The sequence below is a fragment of the Salminus brasiliensis genome, chromosome 8, assembly GCF_030463535.1.
Source record: "Salminus brasiliensis chromosome 8, fSalBra1.hap2, whole genome shotgun sequence".
In the NCBI taxonomy this organism is placed as follows: domain Eukaryota; kingdom Metazoa; phylum Chordata; class Actinopteri; order Characiformes; family Bryconidae; genus Salminus; species Salminus brasiliensis.
Window position 1 is genome coordinate 4,987,165 of NC_132885.1, and position 14,352 is coordinate 5,001,516.

A 14,352-nucleotide genomic window follows, 5' to 3' on the forward strand; every position below is an offset into this window, starting at 1 on the left:
CAGTGCTTCATCATTCGGTTGTTCTTTAGGCAACAAGCCTGGGAACACATCTGCCATTTAGCCTCTTCTTTGTCAGTCATGCAGCCCATGGGTCGCAGTCAGTTCCTTCAAGACCCACACAGTGACATACGCTGCCACTGAATACCATCAGCCCGTCAGTCAAGGACATAATGCTCCAGGTTTAGGACATTTAGGAATAATTGCTATCACTGGTCTAGTCCAGCTGCTGCAATGAAGTCGGAAGTTATATTAAGAGGACTGGGAGATGCAAGCATCTACATTGTAGATCTCTAGAGCTCGTACTAAAATCCTGTGTATGGTAGAATTACTTATTCAGCCATGGCCAGAGATGGCTTCTGGGAGCTGACTGATGAAATATCATCAGGACGTTATGGCAGGAACAAAATATGCCAGAGAACAATCTATCATCTAATGAACTGAGCCTGTCTAATGTATAATAACCCACCTTCTTCAAAGCCTGGAAAATGGGCACCATCGATAATCTGGATCTGTGTGAAGCTATAAAAAGTTGACGAATCACTTCAGCATGTTCAGTTTCCCCAGCACAGTCATTCCCACCCGCGGCCGTGGAATTTCCCTAGTCTGCATAGTGTTTCCACAGCTCCCAACACCCATGAGCCAGCTCATCCAGCGAGTCCTCTGGAGCTGAAGTGAGTGTGTTGGAGCGGGACACACTAATAAGGTAATACAGGTCAGGAGGACTCCAGGACCAGGGCTGGGGCTCTGAGCACCAGTTTAACAGTTCTTACACTCTATAATCCTACCCATGGATTTCAATATTGAATATGGGCCAAAACTGATCCAATGGGATATTTGTATTTTGTATAGCAATAAAATCAGGGTAATAAACATTAGCCCAATGTTTAACATTAATCAATACAATGCTAATTAATACCACAGCCACTTTTCAGTAACGTGACATTCTACAGGGTTCCTCAAAGCACCTTGAGGGGTTCCTCCACAGTTTCAAACTGAAGAACCTCCAACAGTTCCTTGTAGATCTTATGCTTTTAACAGGAAACTGAAGAGTCCTGAAGGGTCCTGAAGGGTCCTGAAGGGTCCTGAAAGGTCAGATGTCGGTGTCGCGACACATCCAACCCCCCGGACACATCCTATCCCCTCTGACCTCATCTTACAGAAGGACCATTTAGTTTAGGACCCAATACGTTAGCCAGCCGATGTAGCTAGCATGGTGATCCACTCCCTCGACTGCATTAGCCATCAGGCTACTAGTTGCCAGTCAAGCTGATCCCCCTTCGATTGAATTATCTAGCCTAGCATGCTACTGGTTAACCAGTCGAGCTACCCCCCACCCCCACCCCCTTCACAGTGTGTTTTATCTAGTGGTTTATCCACTTGTTTTTTTTAATCGCTTTATTATTTTATTTGGATCCCAATTATCTGCTGATCTTGCACAAGGTTAGCTCGATAGTGGAGTTTTTACCAATGGAACAGTCAAGGGGATATGGGGATGTGTTGGGGGGGATAGGATGTGTTTGGGGGGGGGGGTTTGGACCAGCACAGTTTTGGGGTTTTCTTGCTCAAGCAGAGCTTACTTGTCAGGTTTATTCTCAGGTATATTAGAGCAGGAAAAACACCAAACTGTGCTGGAATCCTATGTTTTGAATAAAACAGAGACATTTCTGATGTCCATTTCTGGCATCATCCGTTCTTTCGACCGAGCAACAGTTGGAGATGCTTAACGCACATTAAAACATAGAGCTAGAGGAGCCACTGTCACGTTCGCTCACCATCTACTGAAAATCAACCACAACACAGTCAATTCAAGCTGATTTGTTAACTAAATTAACTTCCACGGTTTTATAACGTGGTGCATTTTCACCCTGTTGTCATGAGCTTCTCAGGAGGAACGAGGAGAGCAGCTCAGAGATTTTGTCACTCACGTCAGTCCGATTACAATCAAACAATGCCTTGTTTGAATCAGTAAAAGGAGGTCACAGTTACATAACGCAGGGTTTGTTTCGGCCTCATCCACGCATGCTCTCGTACCCAATTCGGCTCAGATGTCTCTGCAGGAAACTCGGCTCCATCCGAGCCCTTTCTGGCCTTTGATTTGCTCCAAAGTTGGAGGCGACAGCGAGCGGCGGAGCCCAAGCAGCTCCGGCCTGTGATGAACTGCCCTTTTGACATGGCAGGCTGAAGAGCGCAGATCCATTACGCACGATACAGAAAGTGCACCGCAAAAAAAAGCTTAAAGATTGTTTGGAGAGCCAGCGGAGTTTATATGACCATCGGATCACGAGTTTAGCTGGATGTGAATGAGAGAAGATTTCAACATTGCAAGAACGGCATGAATAACAATGAGTTTCGTCGAGCGCACTCTTTCTTCCAGTGCATCATTACCTGCCTGACGAGAGGAATTAAGACATTGGCACAGAATCACATCATGAAGGACAAAAGAGCTGGAGGGAGATAAATGGCCATCACATAACTAACATGCAGAAAGATTACGGAAAATGAACTGGATTATGCAAGTCATTTGGCTTCTTTGTCGTGCATTTAAGTGTGATTGACATGCAGGGGGATGGTTAGAGACTTCATTTTCAATGCATGAATGTGCTGAAGACTCCCACTCACCCTGAGGCTCGTATGGAACCCGTAAATCAAGCAAACTTTAGAAAATAAACAGCGTCAGCTATTACTCACAAACCCCTTTGACGGGAATTTAGCCAGTGCAAGGTCTCGGTAACACCAGCTGCTTTTTTTATTATGGGAATATCTAATGATGAATGGGCCGAAAATTACTTGGAATATTTTACCTATTAACACACACTAAAATAGCTTCTTCAGTATTTATTTAACCCTTTAAACCACAGTTGTATTATTCCATTATTAATCCTAATGCAGGAACTACTGTGAATATTATTTTGGTGATATTGTATTTATTGGGGAGTCCTGCAGGGTTCCATTTTAGGGCCTATTAAACTTCATTATTTAGTCAATCACGAAAGTGAAGATCTAAAGTGCAGGCTTACAGGTAGAGTCTAAGGGGTTCATTAAGGCAGTGGTGCACTAAATGGAGTATACAAAAGTATTGGGATACCTGCTCATTACTTTTTTCTTTTAAAATCAAGGGGATTAAAAAAATAAATAAAAAATAAATAAATAAATAAATAAGAACGTATCCCTCTATTGTGGTAGTAACTGTCTCTAGATTTTGAAGCACCGTTGTGAGGATTTGATTGCATTCAGACAAGACAAGAGCGTTAGAAAGTATGTACATTTTGGGGGAACCAAACCAGAGCTGCAAAACAAACTGTTACATAACGGTCTTGATTTATTATATTTAGTCCCCAATGTATGTATACCCAGCCCACTACTACCAAGAATATGGAAGCCAGGCTAAAAAGGCTGAAAGCTAGGCTGACAAGAGAAGGGAGAAAAGGAGAACCCTAGCCCTACTCTAAGCTGGTGCAGCAGTAAATCCCAATGGTAACAACAACACTTTTAAAAAAATTAAAATGTAAAAAAGGTGCTACAACATGTTCTCTGAATGAACCATTTTTGGTTCTTTAAGAACCATTTTTGTAAAAAGAGATGTGAATTTGAAGAGCTTTTAAATTGGTAAAGAACCTTGACATCAACATGTAGAAACCTTAAATGGTTCTTTACACTCATGTGTCACTTTTATAAAAATGGAACCCTTTGAGAACCCCTTTTATACTTAGTTTTCTGACCATTTTTGCTGCTCCTGTGCAGTATTAACAACCCCACCAGACCCTGCTAGTTAATGGACAACTGGCTGGTACACAAACCAGGCCTGGTAACCGCAGCTTTGCCTGAGGCCTGATCCAGGAAAGTGGGAGTGAAAATCAAGGGGTGCTCGGAAGCGAGAACTGGGAAACCTCAGAATAGATACTTAAGACATTTTCTCATATTTTCAGTAAAAAGTATGTGTTGCTTAATGGCCAAAACTGGCATTTTCAATTCTTATTAAGTCAGTCTGGAATCCAAATAACACGAAATCAAAAGAGAGCAACTGCAACACAGATCTGTCCAAATCCAAATAACAAACTGGCAAATTGCTGATTGCTGCTTGTAAGCAGCAAAATTGGTCAATTCGGATCTTGGCTGCCCTTCATACACTGGGACTAACCATGTAATCAACACTGTAACCTCCCTATGGTGCCCAGTGCTGAAAAACATCGCCCAGTTCTTTACATGCTCTTGCGCTGCTTTCTACATGTGCCATTATCAGTCCTTTATAATGAAAAAGGGCCTTGAATTCCATTGCACGAGTGAACATACGGGCTGGTTGATGAAACGAGTCGGAGGAAAAGTGCACATCCATGTATGGATTTAAAAAAAAAAAAAAGGAAAGAAAAACTGCCCTGACAGCAAGGCAAAAACAATGCATCACCCAACACAGCAGCTACAGTGATAACATCAGTCTCTGCTCTGATGGCTTGCACTGACAAGAGCATCTATGCTGCCAGGACAGGTATACACACAGCCAGGCAATGCCAACACACCCCCTGTCTGCTGGAGGAGATCCTCCGATACCTGCAATCCTTTAAGCATCTTCAAAAACAGCACAGTCTGTGTAGAACTGTTATCTCATGCTTTTCAGTAGCCTGTCTCTGTAACGTGGACGGAAACAGACCAGGGCTGTGTTAGTATACAGCTGCTGTACCCTAATGAAGCAGCAATAATTAGTTCCTGTCTTGAAAATTTCAAGTCATTTTGGAGCATTTCTATTGGTCCATTCAATCAAAAAAAAAAAAAAAAAACCTGACAGAACAACTGCCAGATGTCAAATAGTGAAGAACGTCAAAAATGGAGATGTAAGATTTTTACAGGACAGCAACTAAATGTCCACAAGACTATTATTCACATGACTATATTTTGTCTCATATATGATGTTATTATTATTATTTTTATTGCTTATGATCTTTATTTTAATGCATTTAATGCATGTAACCGCAGTTTTGCCTGAGGACTGATCCAGGGAAGCAGGAGTGAAAATCGAGGGGTGTAGGAAGTTTTCTAGGCTAAATCGTTACATAAGCCATTCTCACATATTTCCTATTTCCTATATATCTTTAGATTAGCCAAAGTTGCAAACTAAACAAAATGATGTTTTACTTAATGGCCAAAAGTGGCATTTTCAATTCTTAAAAATCAGGAATCCAGATAACACAAAATCACAAGATTATATAGGCTGTAAATAATGTCATTTTTTATTTTATTGCTTATTTTAAATATTATTTTACTGCATTCTCTATTTTCTTATCGTTTCATGTGACAGACAGTTCTCAGAGCCTTTCACAGCTAGCTGCACCGTCCACGACTTTGATTGGATTGGATTTGAGCTTCATCTGCATCACACAGTTAATTACCACAGACGATATTTTCAATGCATGTTGAACAGAAAACCAGTTGAGTCAAGACACGTGTGCAACAGACGTCTACTGTCAGATACTGGAAATGAAGAACATGCCCGTTGGCTCCTTTCTGAGTGTTTCTGAGTGTCGGCTGGTTTCTCTTCTTTTCTGATCGGTGTAGAAATTATAGCTCAGTGATAGAAACTCTGTTGACTGAGATTAGACTGGAAAAAAAGCTGGAGTGTTGCTTTAAGACTGTGTGTCCTCTACACTTCACACACACACACACACACACACACACACACACACACAGCAGATTCAATAAATTAAATAAATAAATAAATAAATAAATAACCAAAAAGTGTCATTTGTCTGACGCCACTTCACCAAGCTTTAGACAAATTACTGCTGCCGTCGATTAAAGCCTTCTAAGGCTTAAACACTCGCTCCTCTTAAACGGGGCAAAACATTTTAAACAGTATCAATCACCGCGCCTTTATTCACTGACTGCCCGCAGATTACATTAGCATGCTGCAATTTAAGGCCTCGAAATGAGGGAAAGGGAATGAACTCATGTTCTTAACTTAGCACAAAATACTTCATTCAAAAATAACCCACATATCACACCCCACTGAGTGGTCCACTCGCTGTTCTCCTCTGCAGTGTGTGTGTGTGTGTGTGTGTGTGTGTGTGTGTGTGTGAGTGAGGTTTCTGCACTGTGTGATCAGGTCTAATAAATATAATCAATAATATATATTTATTGTCTTTTCTGAGTTACAGGACAGAAACGTGAACTCAGGCCTGAAACTAAGCGGCTGTAGAACATTAACGGTGTGAACGGTGTGAACCACGTAAACTGACCACAACTGACCACTGCACCACCCTCAGCTCAGAGCTGTTCAGGGACGGGCATCTCTACACTCAGTCCGATTGTTGAGCTACACCCGTTTTTATGGTTTGCAAACACTGATCGATTTGTTCATCCATTTTTATGGTTTCAGTACAGTAGTTTCCATGGATACGCTACACCTGTTTCTCTGGTTTTAGTCCATTCGTTTCCAAGGTTATGCTATGGCCAATGGTTTCAGTCCTTTCGTTTCCATGGTTACACAACACCTAAATGGTTACAGTCCTTTCGGTTCAATGGCTACGCAAGACCTTAATGGTTTTCAGACCTTTCATTTTCATGGTTACGTTTCACCTTAATGGTTTCAGTCCTTTCGTTTCCATGGTTACGCAACACCTAAATGGTTACAGTCCTTTCGGTTCAATGGTTACGCAAGACCTTAATGGTTTTTAGACCTTTCATTTTCATGGTTACGTTTCACCTTAATGGTTTCAGTCCTTTCGTTTCCATGTTTACACTGCGCCTAAATGTTTACAGTTCTTTCGCTCCCATGGTTACGCAACACCTAAATGGTTTCAGTCCTTTTGTTTCCCTGGTTACGCTAAGCCTAAATGGTTTCAGTTCTTTCATTTCAATCTTTTTCATGGTTACACTACATCAGTTTCTATGGTTTTAATACATTCCATGGTTACACTACACCTAATGTTTTCCAGTCCATTTATGTCCAGGTTGCATTGGATTCAGATTATGGTTTCAATGCACCGGTCTCCTTGGTTTCAGTCATTAATTTCCATGGTTACATTACACCAGTTAATATGGTTTCAGTCAAATCATATGTCCATATTTACACTATATTTATTTCTATGGTTTCAGGACAGTCATCTCCATTTTTTTTTATCTATGCCCACGTCTTTGGTTTTAGTTCATTAATTTCCATGGTTACATTACACCCATTTCTATGGTTTTAATACAGCTCTCTCTACAGTTAAGCTTGATTCTTTTCCACAGTAATGCTTCATTCATCTGTATGGTTTCAGTCAAATCATTTCCATGGTTACGCTTCATCTATTTATAGATTTTTTAAAATTTCAGTACATCCATTTCCATGATTATCTAAACCTAAAAAATAGGCTATCATTCTCCACAGGACGAAACACCCAGCTAAAATGACTTCACACCATGTAAGTGTGTGTGCTGTTTCAGGGTAGATTTGTTACAGGATCAGATTAAATCCATTCATTTTTCCCTTCAAAATCCCTTTCCATCCATTTCCGTCCCATCCAACATTTTCTGCTGATATCAGCGGACTGAAACTCCCATATTGATATTCCATCTCTACTGAGCTCAGATTATGATTAAAAAGCTAAATCAAGTGTTTATCCTGGATACAAATATTCAATCCCCATCATACATACAACTGGAATCATTTCCATGGGTTCAATACAATGATCTCCATGGTTTCTCTGAAACCATTTTTACATCAATTTCTAAAGTTTCAATAGAGTAATTTCCATGGTTACACTACACCTGTTTCTATAGCTTCAGTTCAGTCATTTCCATGGTTACGCTAATCCTTTTTCGATAGATTCAATATAGTTATTTCCATGGTTACACTACACCTGCTTCTCTAGAATCAGTAAAGTAATTTCCATTGTAACACTACACCTGCTTCTTTAGATTGAGTAGAGTCATTTCCATGGATACACTGCACCTGTTTCTCTAGATTCAGTACAGTCATTTCCATGGTTACATTACACATGTTTCATTAGCTTCAGTACAGTCATTTTCATAGTTACACTACACCTGTTTCTCTAGATTCAGTACAGTCATTGCCGTGGTTACACTACACCTGCTTCTATAGATTCAGTCATTTCAGCACACTGATTTCCACAATTATACTACACCCACTTCCATGGTTACACTGCATCCATCTCCATAGTTTCTTTCCACCAGCTTCAGAAGTTACACTACACCCATACGAGCACAGAACACTTGTAGTCAGAATGCTAAATCATCCCGGTGCGTCCTCAACAGCGCTGAACCAGGGCCTAATCAAGGGCATCATCACAGCAGAGACAGAAACAGCTGGTAGTGTTTGTTCCCATCTCCCATCTGATCCGAAGTTTCGTGAGCAGACCGTTTGATGTAAACACTGATGACAGCTCGGACTCCTGGGACATTTTATCAGACAACAATGCAGCAAGAGGTTTAAACAGCCACCACTGGTATCTCTTCTGAAGAATACACTCGAGACGATGGTTTTTATACCAGTTATGATCTGCACATCTATGTTCAGACTGTTCAGAACCTTCAAATCTGACACCAGAGATAGATTAGAGTTAGAGTCACATGACGTTCATCACCCCAGATTTCCTAAACATGCAGCTACTCTATACTACACGTCCTTCAAACTGGGCTCAGTCCCCTACGTGGTGCAGCCGGGTCCGATCCCTGGTGATGCCACAGCCATTCATGGCCAGGAGTCCCAGAGAGAGAGCGTAACTAGCCTTGCTCTCTCTAGGTGGGTAGGATGAGCCTCCCTCTCCTCCTCCCAGCACTTGGCATTATACTTGTCAATGTGGGCATCTGTTAGCTGATCTGAGTGGTTCTGAAAGATGTGGTGGAGCTTCATGTGACTCGGAGGAAGCACACACTAGCGTCACCTAAACAGCACTGGTGGCATCGTGTGAGGGGAGGTCCTGGTTGGTGGGTGAGGATTGGAAATGACTACATTGGGAGGAAAGCTGGGGGGAAAGGAAAAGGACACTAAAAGAAATGCGAAAGGAGACTGGCTTTCATGTAGGTTACGCTACACCTGCTTCTCTAGATTCAGTACGGTCATTGCCATGGTTACACTACACCTGCTTCTCTAGATTCAGTACAGTCATTGCCATGGTTACACTACACCTGCTTCTCTAGATTCAGTACAGCCATTGCCATGGTTACACTACACCTGCTTCTCTAGATTCAGTACAGTCATTGCCATGGTTACACTACACCTGCTTCTCTAGATTCAGTACGGTCATTGCCATGGTTACACTACACCTGCTTCTCTAGATTCAGTACAGCCATTGCCATGCTTACACTACACCTGCTTCTCTAGATTCAGTACAGCCATTGCCATGCTTACACTACACTTGCTTCTCTAGATTCAGTACAGCCATTGCCATGCTTACACTACACCTGTTTCTCTAGATTCTCTGGTAATGACTGTACTGAATCTATAGAAACAGGTGTAGAGTAACCATGGCAATTACTCTACTAAATCTATAGCAGCAGATGAAATGTAACCATGGGAATGACTGTACTGAATCTATAGAAAAGGTGTAGCGTAACCATGAAAATTACTGTACTGAGTCTATAGAAAGAGGTGTAGTGTAACCATGGTAATGACTGTACTGAAGCTAATGAAACATGTGTAATGTAACCATGGAAATGACTCTACTGAATCTAGAGAAGCAGGTGTAGCGTAACCCTTTCTATAGATTCAGTAGAGTACTTTACATGGTTACGCTACACCTGTTTCTATAGATTAGGTACAGTCATTTCCATAGTTACATTACACCTGCTTTTATGGCTTCAGTACAGACATTTCCGTGGTTACACTACACCTGCTTCTATAGATCCAGTACAGTCATTTCCATGGTTACACTACACCTGCTTCTATAGATCCAGTACAGTCATTTCCGTGGTTACACTACACCTGCTTCTATAGATCCAGTACGGTCATTTCCATGGTTACACTACACCTGATTCTATAGCTTCAGTACAGTCATTGCCATGGTTACACTACACCTGCTTCACTAGAGTCTCTGGTAATGACTGTACTGAATCTATAGAAAAGGTGTAGCGTAACCATGAAAATTACTGTACTGAGTCTATAGAAAGAGGTGTAGTGTAACCATGGTAATGACTGTACTGAAGCTAATGAAACATGTGTAATGTAACCATGGAAATGACTCTACTGAATCTAGAGAAGCAGGTGTAGCGTAACCCTTTCTATAGATTCAGTAGAGTACTTTACATGGTTACGCTACACCTGTTTCTATAGATTAGGTACAGTCATTTCCATAGTTACATTACACCTGCTTTTATAGCTTCAGTACAGACATTTCCGTGGTTACACTACACCTGCTTCTATAGATCCAGTACGGTCATTTCCATGGTTACACTACACCTGATTCTATAGCTTCAGTACAATCATATGACATATGCAGTGTATCTAGAGATTTTAGAGATGCAATATCATCACTTTTTTCCTTTTTTTATACTAATATCAGTCTTGAATCCTCTAGTTTTGCCTGATACTGATCCCACTGATCCTCCAAACCCATTATTCTTTTCCCTCCAAAATCCCATCCAGCATTTTCTGCAGATATCAGCCTGATATGGAAACTCTGATACTCATATTCCATCATAACCGAAAAGCCAAATCTGGTATTTACCTCGTCATAAATGTTCAAAATCCATCATATACCCAACTAAAAATACCACTACAGCGGACAAGCACCAGCACGGTATACCACCACACCAGTCCCCCCAACATATCGCCCTTCTCTCCCTCAACCACAGCTCCACCACACTTACAAACTGTACACAACGACTACAAATCTGCAGAAAGTGCCCATCAGAAGGAAAGGGGAGGCATTATAATGGAGATTTGAGGCCGGAAGCAGTGCTCTGGAGGTGACCAGGCTTTTCTAGCCCCTCATTAGGCGGAGGGGTGCCCCATAGCTGAAAGGAAGAGGCTCAGGGTTTTGGCAAGTGTCCCTGTTTGACTGTGACCTGCTGAGCGCAATGTGCAGGCAGTGCAGACCAAGCATATTTACTGTAAAAGCACAGGGGAGAACTTTAGAGATGCAAACACTGTCCATGCACCAGCTCCAACACCAGCTACAAGTATGTGGATTCCAAGCAGATTTCAGCAGGTCATTAAATGTGTGCAGACTGACTGACTGACTGACTGAGGACCTCAGCAAGTGTGTGCTGAGGAACCTGGGAAGAGCAGAAAGTTACAAAACACTGCTTTTATGCAACACACAGTCCTACAGGGGAGGGGGGGGGTACTGAAAGCACCCCAGGGAGCTGAAAGCAACATGTCAAGCAGTTTGCATGATAGGTAATTAACCTAAACACACACACACACACACACACACACACACACACACACACACACACACACACCTTCATCTCTCTCCGCAGGACCAGCAAAACTACTCAGCACTTAATCCAAAACTCACCCAAGCTGAGCAAACAGAGCCAAACTGCAGCAACTTTCCCCCAATAAACAGCCCATCGACTTCCAACGACTGCCACTGCCACTTTCCTCCAAAAGTAAACGCACCCCCTCGGCCAGGCTGCTGCTGCTGCTGCTGCGGAATCTTCGACCCGCACGCGGCTCTTACCGGAGTGGAGATCCGAGGCGCTTTCTCCTCCTCACTCAGCCCAAGCCTCTCTCTCTCTCTCTCTCTCTCTCTCTCTCTCTCTCTCTCACACACACACACACCCCTAGACACGCTCGCTGCGAAAGTTAAGTGACGTCAGACCACTCCATGAAACGCGCCTTGAATGATGGACAGGTGCTCCGCCCACTAGCCCCGCCCCCTAGTCCCGCCCTCAGTTCCCAGCTGACTGTTTTAAAGGGCCAGATCTAAAAGTCAAGGCAGTTGCTCTTGTTAAGACTCTGCTCCTAGACTACTGAGGCTGCTTAAGGACTCCAAAGGCCTGATGTTGTTGTGATAGGATATGTTCCCCGGACACATCCTATCCCCCCCGGACACATCCTATCACCCTCGGAAACATCCTATCACCCCCCCCCGGACACATCCTATCACCCCCCCCCCGGACACATCCTATCACCCCCCCCCGGAAACATCCTATCACCCCCGGACACATTCCTATCACCCCCCCCGGACACATCCTATCACCCCCCCCGGACACATCCTATCCCCCCCCCGGACACATCCTATCACCCCCCCCGGACACATCCTATCACCCCCGGACACATCCTATCACCCCCTTCGGACACATCCTATCACCCCCCCCCGGAAACATCCTATCACCCCCGGACACATTCCTATCACCCCCCCCGGACACATCCTATCACCCCCCCCGGACACATCCTATCCCCCCCCCGGACACATCCTATCACCCCTGGACACATCCTATCACCCCCTTCGGACACATCCTATCACCCTCGGAAACATCCTATCACCCCCTTCGGACACATCTTATTACCCCCCCGGACACACCCTATCACCATCGGACACATCCTATCACCTTCGGACACATCCTATCACCCCCTCCGGACACATCCTATCACCCACATTTGTGGCATTTAGCAGACGCTCTTATCCAGAGCAACTTACAAGGTTACTTATATCACAGATGTGGGCCAGTGTAGTGTTAGGAGTCTTGCCCAAGGACTCTTATTGGTATAGTCTCCCAGACCGGGAATCGAACCCCAGTCTCCCACATGGTGTGGTAGCTCACTGGCAGGTAGTGGTGTTATCTGTTGCGCCACACCAACCAATCAATATTGTTATTAAATATGAATGTAGAGTATTAGATGTGATTAAACATCATTTCTTACTAATTATTTTTTTCAATAAAATGAAATTAAATTAAGTGTATTTGTATGGTGCTTTTTACAACTGGTGTTTTCATAGAGCAGCTTCACACAGTCAGTAATTAGTAAAAAGACAAGAAATCAACAACATCAGAAGACATTAAAACCCAAGACCCCCAGTGAGCAGCCAAAGACCACAGTGGTAAGGAGAAACTCCCTCAGAGCTGGGAAAAGAAACATTGGGAGGAACCAAGACTCACAAGAGGGACCCGACACATCCTCCTCTGATCAGAACTATTGATATATTATTGATAAAAATCACAGAACAACCAAAACCAACAACATATTCTTAATCATAATATAATAATCATGCTGTAGTATAATCAAACATAGTCCTGGCAGTGATGGTCAGAGTGATGATGGTTAATAGGGGTCATAATATTAATAGTGGTAGGTAGTTAAGAGTCCATTTAGGTTTGAACATGGTCATTAGGCAGGTAGCAGTGATAAGAGGGTGTGCAGCTGGTCTGACACAGGTGGTGGGGGAGCCTGGTGGTCGGAATGGTAGGTGGCAGCTGATCTGACGCAGGTAGAGGGGACCCCAGCGGTCCATCTTCCAGCAGGTCGGGATGGATGAGAGGGTGACCATTTGCTCGGAGAAGGTAGTTAGTTGTGAATGGATTTGAGTACATTATATTTTTGTATGTAGTTAATTAATTAACCTTGGCGGGCTGATAGCAGGGTAAAGAAACTGTAGCCGGTTTGCTTATAGCCTTGCCCCCACCCTGGCTTTTTAGGCACATGGCACATTACACACTGCAGGGCTATTGAGAAGACCACACCCCCTGCATCCACTGTCCATTCCTCCATCACACGTCCAGCATATGTCCAGATGATTTCTAGAAACCGGACACTCACCACTACTGAAGCACACATTTGGACCGAAGGACTTCCTAAAGTCACAGTTGTTCGCTATCTGCTAAATCTGAAAAGCTTAATGAACAATTTCATTCCAGACAAGCAGTCTAGCAAGAGGTTAGCCTACCAAGGTTAGCATAGGCTAGCTACCTATATTTTTCCCTCAAGGGGTTTCTGTAACCAAGAATTATTACTTAAAAGTTATTAATTTAACATTTTGAAGACCATTAGAACGCTCTTTTCATTGTTTTTCGATTGATTCCAACTTTTTTCTGGAATATCTTGGAATATTCCCAAAGTTTCCATGGAAAGTTACTGGTAATTTTCCACCCCTTTCCAACCCTAGTTAGAGTACTGAATTCTCTGATCTATTTTAGTACTATAAAAACTACTGAACTTTCTACACAGAGTTCAACTCTAGCTCAGAGGTCTTCACCTCCAGACCTTGATTGCCAGTTCTAATCCTGAGTTGTGTCACTGTAATCACTGGCCATTAATATGAACTGCTAATGTAACTGATTGGCCACCTACTGTCAGAACTACCAGTGATTAGGCCCAGAGTTGAAGAGCTCTGCTGAAAAAATAGGGCTGCGTTCTTAAATCTTGGGTCAATGATATTTTAAGGTGGTGCCCTTGTGCAGAAAAAAAAGGAC

At 42.9% G+C, this 14,352-nt stretch overlaps 1 protein-coding gene across 4 annotated transcripts in view; it reads right to left on the reverse strand.

Annotated features, from left to right (window-relative positions):
- The window catches only part of gulp1a (GULP PTB domain containing engulfment adaptor 1a), a 149,005-nt gene extending 137,317 nt beyond the window's left edge, over nt 1-11,688 (reverse strand). For 3 of the 4 annotated variants that reach the window (XM_072685416.1, XM_072685413.1, XM_072685415.1), the window contains exon 1: nt 11,454-11,688. The gene's annotated coding sequence lies outside the window, so the exon portion shown is untranslated. The remainder of the gene's footprint in view (nt 1-11,453) is intronic. The other variant, XM_072685421.1, reaches the window with a different exon arrangement.
- Between the last annotated feature and the right edge of the window lie 2,664 nt (nt 11,689-14,352).